Below are 11,266 nucleotides of genomic sequence, written 5' to 3' on the forward strand. Positions count from 1 at the left end.
CCAGCCCCCACCATTCCAGCAACCCTCAGTTTGTTTCCTGAGATTAAGAATTCCTCATATCAGTGAGAGCATATGATACATGTCTTTGTTCTAAATAGTTCATAGATCCCTGAGGGTATACATACACCAAACCACTGTCCTCAATAAAAACCCTCACACCCTGAATAAAGTCCAGACTCCCTCTTTTCCCTTTCCAAGTCTTCTGGATGCTCAGTGTGTCTGTCTGTCTCTCTATATAGATATCTTCAATAAATTCTTCTTTCACCTCCTGCTGGCTCACGTTTGATTTCCATCCTGTGTGAAACCGAGGACACTCTTGGTTTCCTGTGGGAACACCCTCAGGGTCCTCAGACCTGACCTGCTTGCATCAGCTGTCCCTCATGGAGACCAAATCACTAGTCATTATTCCCACTGAATTATCAGAAACGAATTGTTGAAAAATGTGAGGAATAGAAGATGACAACTCCACTAAAAAACTGTCTCTGTTTAGATCACCATTTATGACTCATGTCAATATCAGCAGGAATATTTCTTTAAAAGGAAGCCTAAATTATAAAATCTAAACAGACTAACCATTGAAATTAATATGCTTTGGGTGGTTTTATCAACTTTGGATGCCAATGAAGCAACAAAAGTCACATATTTCTCAAAACCTCTTCTCCATTTGACTTCCCCTATTGACTAACTCAATCAAAAAGAGAAAGTAAGCATAATGTGCAAAACCCAACATTAATCTAAATCTTTGTGTCTTATACTTTGTAAAGAAGAGTAGACCTTTCTTCAAGATCTGTAAATAATCCATCAGCTTTTGAAATTGTTGCTACTATAAATGTGTTGATCAATAATAGGAAGAGACCCTGTTAAGTAACATTCAACATTCACTGTACATGTTTTATGTTTGGGAAAGTTTTATACATAAATATACTAAATAAGAATAATACCCATCTTCTTGTGCTCAGTATTGATATGGAATTCTGGTTGAATGCTATAAAACCTTAATTTTTCAAATTTCTAAGATGTTTTAAAAGTAAATTATAGTATAAATGCTATAACTTAAGAAATGGAAGTCTAAAATAATTCAGTTTGAGCCCCTTCTCTTCCATAGATTAGTATATAAGCACTGTTAGCTATAGTAATCAAAACAATATGTCACTGGCATAAAAACAAACACACAGACCAATGGAATAGAATAAGGACCCCAGAAATAAACCCACACATACACAGTAAGCTAATCTTTGACAAAAGCACCAAAAATACACAATGGGGAAAGGATAGTTTCTTCAATAAATGGTGTTGGGAAAACAATATCCACACGCAAAAGACCAAAATTGTACCCTTACCTCACACCATACAAAAAAATAACTCAAAATGGGTTAAAGACTTAAATATAAGAGCTGAAACCATAAAACTCCCAGAAATCATAAGGAAAAAGCTTCTTAACATTGGTTTTAATGTTTTTTGTTTTTTGTTTTTTTTTGGATAGGACATCAAAAGCATAGGCAGCAAAAGCAAAATAAACAAACGGGACTACATCAAACTCAAGAAGCTTCTGTACAGCAAAAGAAATCAACAAAATGAAAAGGCCACCTATGAAATAGGCGAAAATATTTGCAAACCATAGATATATATATATATATATATATCTGATAAGGGGGTTAATATCATGTAAGGAACTCATACAATTGTTTAATTAAGCAAGAAGGCCCTGAGACTGAGTTGGCTCTAACTCCTCAGTAAGCAAACCAAAACCTCAGCCTGTAAATGCCTCAAGGTTGGAAAATCAACACACCAAGGACAACCAGTCACAAACAGCGTATCAGGCTTTAAGCTACAGCCATTCAAAAATCTCCTCACTTTGCTTCTGCCGTTTCTCTATAAAAGCCTCTCACCAAGCTCCTGTGGGTGGAACGTTCTTAACCATGTCCAACTTGGGCCGGCCCAATTTTAATCAATTTTTGCTCATGGAAACTCTTAGAATGCTTAATATGCCTCAGTTTCTCTCTTAACAGTTCTGGCGTCGGGAGAACAAACCCAAGGAGACGCCCGACAACCCCCAGGAGCAAAAGAGCAAGCAGGTGTAGGTACCTGTCGAGCCTGTAAGTAGCTCACGGCTTTCTTGCTGCCTCCGGAGGTCCTGGGTAAGTCCATCCTGTGTCCCAGATCCCTGCTCAGCAGCTCTTCCATTAGGAGCCTTCAGACTTGACTTGAACTTTTTTTTTTTTTTTTTTTCCTTTCCCCCTGGACCGGGTTGGGAAACCAAGTGGTCTGACCGACGTGGTCCGAGTGAAAAACCGGCCCGGGTGCGGGTCCGACTTAGAAACCGGACTGCGTCCGCTGTCGGACTAGGTCCGACTTAGAAACCAGAGGGGGCAGGGTCACACTGGGCCGACTTAGAAAGCAGACCAGTCCACAGTCGGAATGGGTCCGATTGATTGATTGAGATTTATAAGATTTTTTATTTATTTGAGAGAGAGAGCACAAGCAGGCAGAGGGGCGAAGGGAGAGGAAGAAACAGACTCACTGCTGAGCTTTTGATTCGATTTCTTTCGTGGTTATCCTGTTACCCTTCTAGTTTGGTTTAAGAATTTTATTTATTTGACACAGAGAGGGCACACACACGAACAGGGGGAGTGGCAGGGAGAGGGAGAAGCAGGCTCCCCACGGAGCAGGGAGCCCGATGAGGGGCTCGATCCCAGGACCCCGGGGTCACGACCCCCCGGAAGGCACTTAACCGACTGAGCCACCCAGGCGCCCCAGAACGAGTCAGATTTAGAAACAGGGCTGAAGCCAGTGTGAGGTCTCAGGTGAGTAAGATTATCTAATAAGGCTCAAGAGCAGATTAACCTACCAAAGATAATCTTGAATTACAGTGGCCACAGCTGAGAATTTTTAACCATCATAGATAAGCGCATCCATTAGGAGGTGCCTAGAGAAAAACAAGCCTCACTTAAGCACTCACCATAGAGGGAAAATTATTTGTCCTCCTCTACAGTTTCTGGCGACCCAGATGGGACCTGCTGGGACACTCCACTTGCTCTGGAGCCTGCAGACGGATCCTGGGAAAACTGGCAGAATCCTGTAAAAGGTAAGAATTCTTAGGAAAGTCAGCTCTCCCAGATCTCCATCTGTGGTGCCTGGTGGACAAAGAATGATAAAATTTCACACTGCCCCTTCCTTTCCAAACTCAGATCGGCAGGAGAAAATACTGGCTATCGATCCTTTCTCTCCCAGGGATAGCTGTTGCTTCTTTTTTGTCTCATATTGTTTCCTGAGAACCTGGCTTGGCCACTGTTCAGGTTAGGGGATGGAAAATATAGCCAAACAGAAATGTGGTTGCACCCTATTTGTGGCTAGATATGGCTGAACAGAAATGTGGCTTACACTCCATTTGGGGTTTGAGTTCTGTGGACTATGCCAGATTGCAGAAGAATTGTCTGTCTTCCTTTCTTTGGTTATCTTAAGAGTTATCTGGAATTTGGGAGAGTAGTAACCTTTTAACCCTTTTTGGGGACCCCTTTTGTGCCCATGGTTTTTTTGTTTGTTTGTTTGTTTTGTTTTGTTTTGTTTTTATACTGCCAGGAATATTTACTATTTGTCTAGGCTGACACCTAACAGGATACTTGAACTTTGTTGTTGTCATTGTTTAAAAGTAGCTCTATGGTGAGAAACTGACCAAATTGGAAGGTGGTATTCAGTCTGATAGGAGCTTATTATTTATTTTTTATTGAGGTTTAATTGACATATAACATTGTATTAGTTTCAGGTGTACCATGTAATGATTCACTATTTATACACCCTAAGAAATGATCACAAGTCTTGCAATGGGAGCTTTTAAGATTTACTCCCTTAGCAACTTCAGATATGCAATTCATGCTATCAATGACATCCCTGTGATTTATTTGTGTTATAACTGGAAGTTTGTACCTTTTGACCCCCTGCACCCATTTTGCCCATCCTCTAATCCCCTCACATCTGACAACCACCAATCTGTTCCCTGTATCTATGTTTGATTTTGTTTTGTTTTGTTCATTTGTTTTAATATGTAGATTACACATCGAAGTGAACTCATATGGCATTTGTCTTTCTCTGACTGATTTCACTTTGCATAATACCTTCAAGATCCATCCGTGTTGTCCCCAATGGTAATATTTCATTGTTTCTTATGGCTGAGTAATATTTTATGATATATATATATATATATATATATATATATATATATCACATCACATCTTCTTTATCCATTCATCCATCAATGGACACTTAAGTTGTTTCCATATCTTGGCTATTGTAAACAAATGCTTCAATGAACATAGTGGTATATGTATCTTTTCTAATTAGTGTTATCATTTATTTATTTATTTATTTATATTTTAAAGATTTTATTTATTTATTTGAGAGAGAATGAGATAGAGAGCATGAGAGGGGGGAGGGTCAGAGGGAGAAGCAGACTCCCTGCTGAGCAGGGAGCCCGATGCGAGACTCCATCCTGGGACTCTAGGATCATGACCTGAGCCAAAGGCAGTCGCCCAACCAACTGAGCCACCCAGGCGCCCCTATCATTTTTTAGATAAATACTCAGAAGTGGCATTGCTGGATTATATTTTTCTATTTTTAAATAAAATAAAAGGACTAAAATAAAAAACAAAAGCTAGATTAAGTTTATTGATTAAAGACAGGCATGCCTTTAGAGTTATCATCATTAAATATAATATTTTCATTTTACCTAGGTTTGCTGAAAGTCAAATAGGCTCATGTTATTGGTGCAGGCCCTATCAAAAATATTATGGAGGCTCCTCAAAAAATTTTTAAAAAAAGGACTACTGTATAATCCAGCAATCCCACTTCTGGGTATATATACAAAGAAATAAAATCAGTATACTGAAGAATATTTCCACGCTTGTGTTAAGTGCAACATTATTCAGAATAGCCAAGATATGGAAACAACCTAAGGGTCTATCAATATATAAATGAATAAAATGAAAATAAAACACACACACACACTAGGCAGCTCTTCCATATATTAGTATGTAAATGCCAAATGAAAGTCAAATATCTCTGAACTTCAATTTTCTTCTTTCAGCCATATATGTATAAACATTAAACATGTATTTTGGGTCAAGTATCTAATAGTTGAAGCAGATAGAAAGATGTATAGGAATGATATGTTCTCCAGTCTTAATCAAACCAAAACCCAATGCAGCAATCACTTTATTTCTTTCAAAGTATCTGAACAAATTTAACTTTATGAATTACTAATTTTAATTTCAGTTTTTAATTATTTAATTATTTTATGATGTTATTTCAAATATATCATACTCTTTCTAAGGAGAGTTACACATAGCTAACGATATAAACATTTCCCCATTATTTGACAATCAGTGGAAAGGATATTTGTTATGACATTATCATTACCCCATTAAAATTTTTTGTACTTGGTCTTTTAATACTTTGCCTGCCTGGAAGAAAAACATCAAAACATACTTGGGGTTAAAATTTCTAGGCAGAATAGAAAAATGCTAAAATATTTGATGTGAATATTTAATTTTTAGAGAATCTTTGCAATCTAGATTAGAACTATCTGTGCTTGAATTTAATGTTGACTTGATCAGCTCTGTGAGAGTAAAAACTAAAGCTGATATTAATTTTTTGTTAATTTCTCTTACACAGACAATTCATAGATTTTAAGAAAAATCTATTACAGTTATTTTATAAGCATTTTATTCCCCCTTGTACACAAATTCCAAAGCTGTATTTAACATACTTTTTATAACTGTTTTATTTTTTTATTTTTATTTATTTTTTTAAAGATTTTATTTATTTATTTGAGAGAGAGAGAGTGAGAGAGCATGAGAGGGGAGAGGGTCAGAGGGAGAAGCAGACTCCCCACTGAGCAGGGAGCCCAATGTGGGACTCGATCCTGAGACTCCAGGATCACGACCTGAGCTGAAGGCAGTCGCCCAACCAAGCCACCCAGGCACCCTATAACTGTTTTAGTTTATAGAGGTTGAGAAGAGAATATTTTATCTGCACTTGGAAACCAGGGAAAATTTTTATAGCATTAATGACATTAATGAGTTGAGACTTAGAGGAATACATGCTTACCTGATTATCTCATCATGGAATTTTCACTGTTTGCATTTGTTTCTGGTCAATTTCTGCTGTCTATGGTATCGAGAAACCTTATAGCCGGTAATGGCATGCAGTGATTCTATACTGATCCAGAAAATCTGATCCAGAGTTTCCTTTGTCAGCATTTCAGAGCCAGGGGTATCTCTTAATCTTTGTCCTGCATGGGCCCAAGCAATTCAAGTAAGTTTGCCTTTATTTTATTTTATTTTATTTTTTAAATATTTTATTTATTTATTCATGAGAGACAGAGAGAGAGAGAGAGAGAGGCAGAGGGAGAAGCAGGCTCCCAAGGAGCAGAGAGCCTGATGCGGGACTCGATCCCAGGACCCTGGGATCATGACCCGAGCCGAAGGCAGACGCTTAACCATCTGAGCCACCCAGGCGCCCCAGTTTGCCTTTATTTTATCAGGGCTTAATCAAAAATTGAAAATTATTTTCATTTTCTGCCTGCCAGTTCTCAGAGCACAAAATCTTTATAAAAAAATGAGTTGTCTAATGCTTCATTTCTCTGTTTTTATGTGTTATAACATTAATCCATGCAAATACTGGTATTTCAAAATGTAAAATTCTCTTTTAATTCTGCTTGGTGAAATACTGGAGATAAAGAATCTTGGTTGGGGAGGAGAGCAGAAATAAGAACCTTGTTTATATCAAGTGCTATCTGAGATACTCTCTTTAGTTTCTCAAAAATCTTTCCCTCTACATTTGTTTCTTTTTTCATTGTCAGATACCTATGAAGCTGCAGTTGAGTTTAAAAGTTTTTAATAGATTTATTGCAAACTTAAATGTTTATTAAAAGCTTCAGATCAGAGGCATCTGGGTGGCTCCACCAGTTAAACTTCTGCCTTCGGCTCAGGTCATGATCTCAGGGTCCTGGCATCCCTACCCAGGGAGGAGTCTGCTTCTCCCTCTGCCTCTGTGCCCCCCCCCCACCCATGCACGTGTGTGTGCTCTCTCTCTCTCTCAGATAAATAAATAAAATCTTAAAAAGAATAAATAAAAGCCTCGGGCGCCTGGGTGGCTCAGTTGGTTAAGTGACTGCTTCGGCTCGGATCAGGATCCTGGAGTCCCGGGATCGAGTCCCACGTCGGGCTCCCTGCTCAGCAGGAGTCTACCTCTCTCTCTGACCCTCCCCCCTCTCATGCTCTCTATCTCATTCTCTCTCTCAAATAAATAAATAAAATCTTAGAAAAAAAAGAATAAATAAAAGCCTCAGATCAAACCATCTTTAAATTAACTCCAGTAGTACAGTTCTTTTTGATACCAAAAAGTATGCTCTACCATAAATTTTATCCCCATCCTCCTGGAAGAAGATATCTATAGTGTCTTTGATTTTTACCTTCTAATACAAAGTGAAAATTAGAGTTAAAATCTTTCAAGTGAACAACACAGTTGCTCTAAACCTTGATAGAAAGAGTTCTTATTGATAATATTAGTCACATACTTTAGGTAATAGATTGAGAATACTCTTAAAACGCTCTATACTTGTAAATCAAAACAGAAAAAAAGTATCTCTGTGGGCATGTTTATACTGAGTATATATGTGTGTAGATATGTGGTTATTTGTTTTTTTATGTACTTGACAAATAATCTGGCCAGGATACTTCTAGAATTCTCTTGTTTATTTCAAGATTACTGTAGGAACAATATGTATCTAATTGATTACGCTCTTCATCCTTATCATTTACAATTGGTTTCCTTTGACAGCTGATTACAAATAAATAGAAAAAAGAAGAATGCTGCATTTGTAAAGTTTTTCTTCCTTTAGTTTTGTCAGTTACTACCAAAAGACATTTTTCGTACATTATCATGACTGCCTACAATATCCCGACACAGATTTCCATATTATTTTTAGCAAGCTTTGAATGTTGTGCTTAGTTCTAATTATTTTAATAAGATTGATTCAGCTACTGTATCTTTTGTTATTGTTTTTTATTGTTAGGTATTTATTTGAAAATAAAGTGCACTATGGGAAATTGATTTCAGTTTCAATAGAAAAGTATCTAATAGATATGTAGACAATGAAAAACAAAACTAAATTAAAAAATCCATTGTGAAGACAAAGCTTGTCTTTAATTCCCATTTATAATCCATTATTTTTATAACTCTACACCTCTTTAACGATTCTGAGTAACAGTCTGTGAATTTTGCCTGAAATATGGTTCAAACGCTTTTCACATTTGAAACGTATTTTACAACTGTAGAACTCAGTTAAACATATTTAACCACTAATGTATATGACAATGTACTTTGATCATTAAATAGATCTTAAATAAAATCTGGGGTTGATGTTACTTTAATCAGCAATTCTGTAAAGCCAGAAATTAAATAAAATTGGGTTAAACATAGTATGAAGAAGGAGTAAGAACAAGTAAAAATAAATTATTAAAGAGAGACAGAGACAGTGAGATAGAGTTCTTTTACATTCCAAAGGAGGATTCTGAATTTCAATAAAGGTGAGTAAAATGTAATGTAGCAAGAACTCTTCACAGACCTTTTAGCATTCAAATTATGGCATGCATGCTGCATGCTGCAGTTTTACAAGCCTACAAAATAGTAACATTAATGGCCCAGCATCTTTAAAAATCGTAAGTGTGCAAAATGATTCACTTGCCATGCATATTGAATATTAATAACATCAAGTAGTTCTGTTTATTAACCTTTTACGTTAATGGTCAGAAATGAAACATGCTGAAAACAATTGCACAACAGAAGGGGCAAATGTTTCTGATGACTGTTGGGTTTTATTTGACAGTTAATAAAAATCAAGTACATATCATGTTAGATTAGCTGAGATCTGGATTCCATATGACAAGTCATTATTATTAAGGGCAAATGGAGGGTATTTTCAAATACACCCTGGAGTGAGGTAGACTAAAATATGATGGTGCACTCTTGAATGTCAAGGACATTTTGTTCAGTGTATAATGGAAAACGACATGTAATGTGCAGTTTGGGAACTATTTCATGTTCCTCTGAAGACCTCAAAGCATCACACTGAATATTTTATTGGAATCTGTCACACTCGGCTATAGGTTCAAGTGCATAACAAATATTTATAGACAATCATCATTTTGATGACAGAGAAAATGTATCAGAGCTAAGAGTTAGCATATGAGTAAGTGTATAATGTCATACTCTTTCTATTCTCTCCATTTTCTTTTACTTAAAAATAATCAGCCCAGTTTTACATAATCTATAAGTCACTCCCTGTTAGAAAAGCGAGTTATGAATGACTGGGTGATTTTTCAATAATGTAGTAAGTGATAAGCTAGGAGTCTAATTGTGCCTTCCTAAATGTCAGTTATACTCACTAGGAAGTATGAAGATCATCGGGAATAGGACGATTTTGTTTTAAGAATGTAAAACTTTTAAAGTATGCAAATATTGGTAACCTAAGAAGTAAGTGTTTTGTTACAATACAGAAAATCTAAAATTTGTCTAGAAAAACAGTATTGTACGGTGTAAGACTTTTGTGTATAGTAAAAGTAAAGAACTTGGAATCAGAAGGCCCAAATTAGATTGTGTTCTCCTCCTGCTATTTAATATGTGCCCTACCCTAAGTAAATGGTTTAACCTCTCTGAACCTGTTTTTTCAATAAATTTCAATCCAACCCAAGTTACAAATTTGTGCCTAGAATTACATATAAGTGAGAAATTTTGTAAACTATACAAAGTTAAGGAAAAGAAACAAACTGTTATTAATAGTTGCAACTTAAATAGTAACAGCTGGCCATTAATTGCCTGGGGGTGGGGGTGAGGGTTTTTGGGAAGAGACAAACAGGAAGAATTACAAAGGCGTATGAAGAAACTGTTGTGGATTATGTATATGTTCATTAACTTGATTGCAGTGATGGTTTTGTGTGTGTGTGTGTGTATATATATATATTTATATGTGCCACAGCTCATAGTACATTTTAAATGTTTATTATATGTCAATTATATTACAATACACCTGTTTTTAGAAATACTAGGATTAATACCATTACAAGAAAAAAAAACAGGGATTGGTTTTATAAATACCATATTGGATAAAAGAAGCTGGGCACAAAAGAATACATAATGCTCCTTGATTCATGTAAAGTAAAAAAAAACAAAACAAAAACACAGACAAATATTATATGGTATTAGGAGTCAGGATAGTGGATACTATTAAGAAAGAGGGAAAGAGTAGTAATTGAGCAAGAACAAAAGAAAAATAATGAGATTTTGAAAATATTCTATGTCCTTACCTCGGTTGTAGTTACATGACAAGTCATGTTTGTGATTACTTATTGAGATATATGTGATAATTTGTGTATATTTATTTATGTGTGCCAATTTTAATTAAAATTCATTTAAGGAAGGGATGATATGTGAGCAAGGGTCATCTAAGTTGGAACCCCTTGACCACCAGTTGCATACTTTAGCAACCAGTTGAACTGAATTATTTACCTAGATAAGTAAAAATCTGTATCTCCATAAGAATATACCTAAGAGGTTCAGTTTCATAGTTCTGTTAAGCCACTAATAAGACTTTTGGTGCATCCCCAAGAGCAAATTTTAGAACAAAACAGGATGTTAACCTGGTAAGTGTATCACTCTGGGTTCTCCACAGAAAAAGAACCAATACATGTACATAGGCTTAATTATAAGGAATTAGATCACAGTTATGGAGGCTGAAAAGTCCCAAGATCTTCAGTTCACAAGCTGGAGACTTGGGAGTGTCAATGTTATAAGTCCCTCTGAGTTCAAAGGTCTGAGAATCAGGATAAGTGATACTGTAAATTCCAGGCCAAGTCTGAGTCCAAAGGCAGGAGAAACACATGTCCCAGGTTTTATTTATTTATTTTTTAAAGATTTTATTTATTTATTTGAGACAGAGAATGAGAGACAGAGAGCATGAGAGGGAGGAGGGTCAGAGGGAGAAGCAGACTCCCTGCCGAGCAGGGAGCCCGATGCGGGACTCGATCCCGGGACTCCAGGATCATGACCCGAGCTGAAGGCAGTCGCTTAACCAACTGAGCCACCCAGGCGCCCCCCAGGTTTTATTTAAAAATAATCATTCAAGGGGCGCCTGGGTGGCTCAGTCGTTAAGCGTCTGCCTTCGGCTCAGGTCATGATCCCAGGGTCCTGGGATCGAGTTCCACATCGGGCT

At 36.7% G+C, this 11,266-nt stretch overlaps 1 protein-coding gene and 1 long non-coding RNA gene across 2 annotated transcripts in view; one reads left to right on the plus strand and one right to left on the minus strand.

The window, feature by feature from the left end:
• LOC145716729 (uncharacterized) overlaps positions 1 to 2,324 on the minus strand; it is a 432,159-nt gene extending 429,835 nt beyond the window's left edge. The window contains exon 1 of the long non-coding RNA XR_014139557.1: positions 2,086 to 2,324. This is a non-coding gene — a long non-coding RNA (uncharacterized LOC145716729). The remainder of the gene's footprint in view (positions 1 to 2,085) is intronic.
• CDH19 (cadherin 19) overlaps positions 1,897 to 11,266 on the plus strand; it is a 235,399-nt gene continuing 226,029 nt past the window's right edge. Inside the window, exons 1-2 of the mRNA XM_081801056.1 lie at positions 1,897 to 2,138; positions 2,993 to 3,085. The gene's annotated coding sequence lies outside the window, so the exon portion shown is untranslated. The remainder of the gene's footprint in view (positions 2,139 to 2,992; positions 3,086 to 11,266) is intronic.

This window comes from Leptonychotes weddellii, chromosome 13 (assembly GCF_054177405.1).
Source record: "Leptonychotes weddellii isolate Sample4059 chromosome 13, ASM5417740v2, whole genome shotgun sequence".
NCBI classification, from domain to species: Eukaryota; Metazoa; Chordata; class Mammalia; order Carnivora; family Phocidae; genus Leptonychotes; species Leptonychotes weddellii.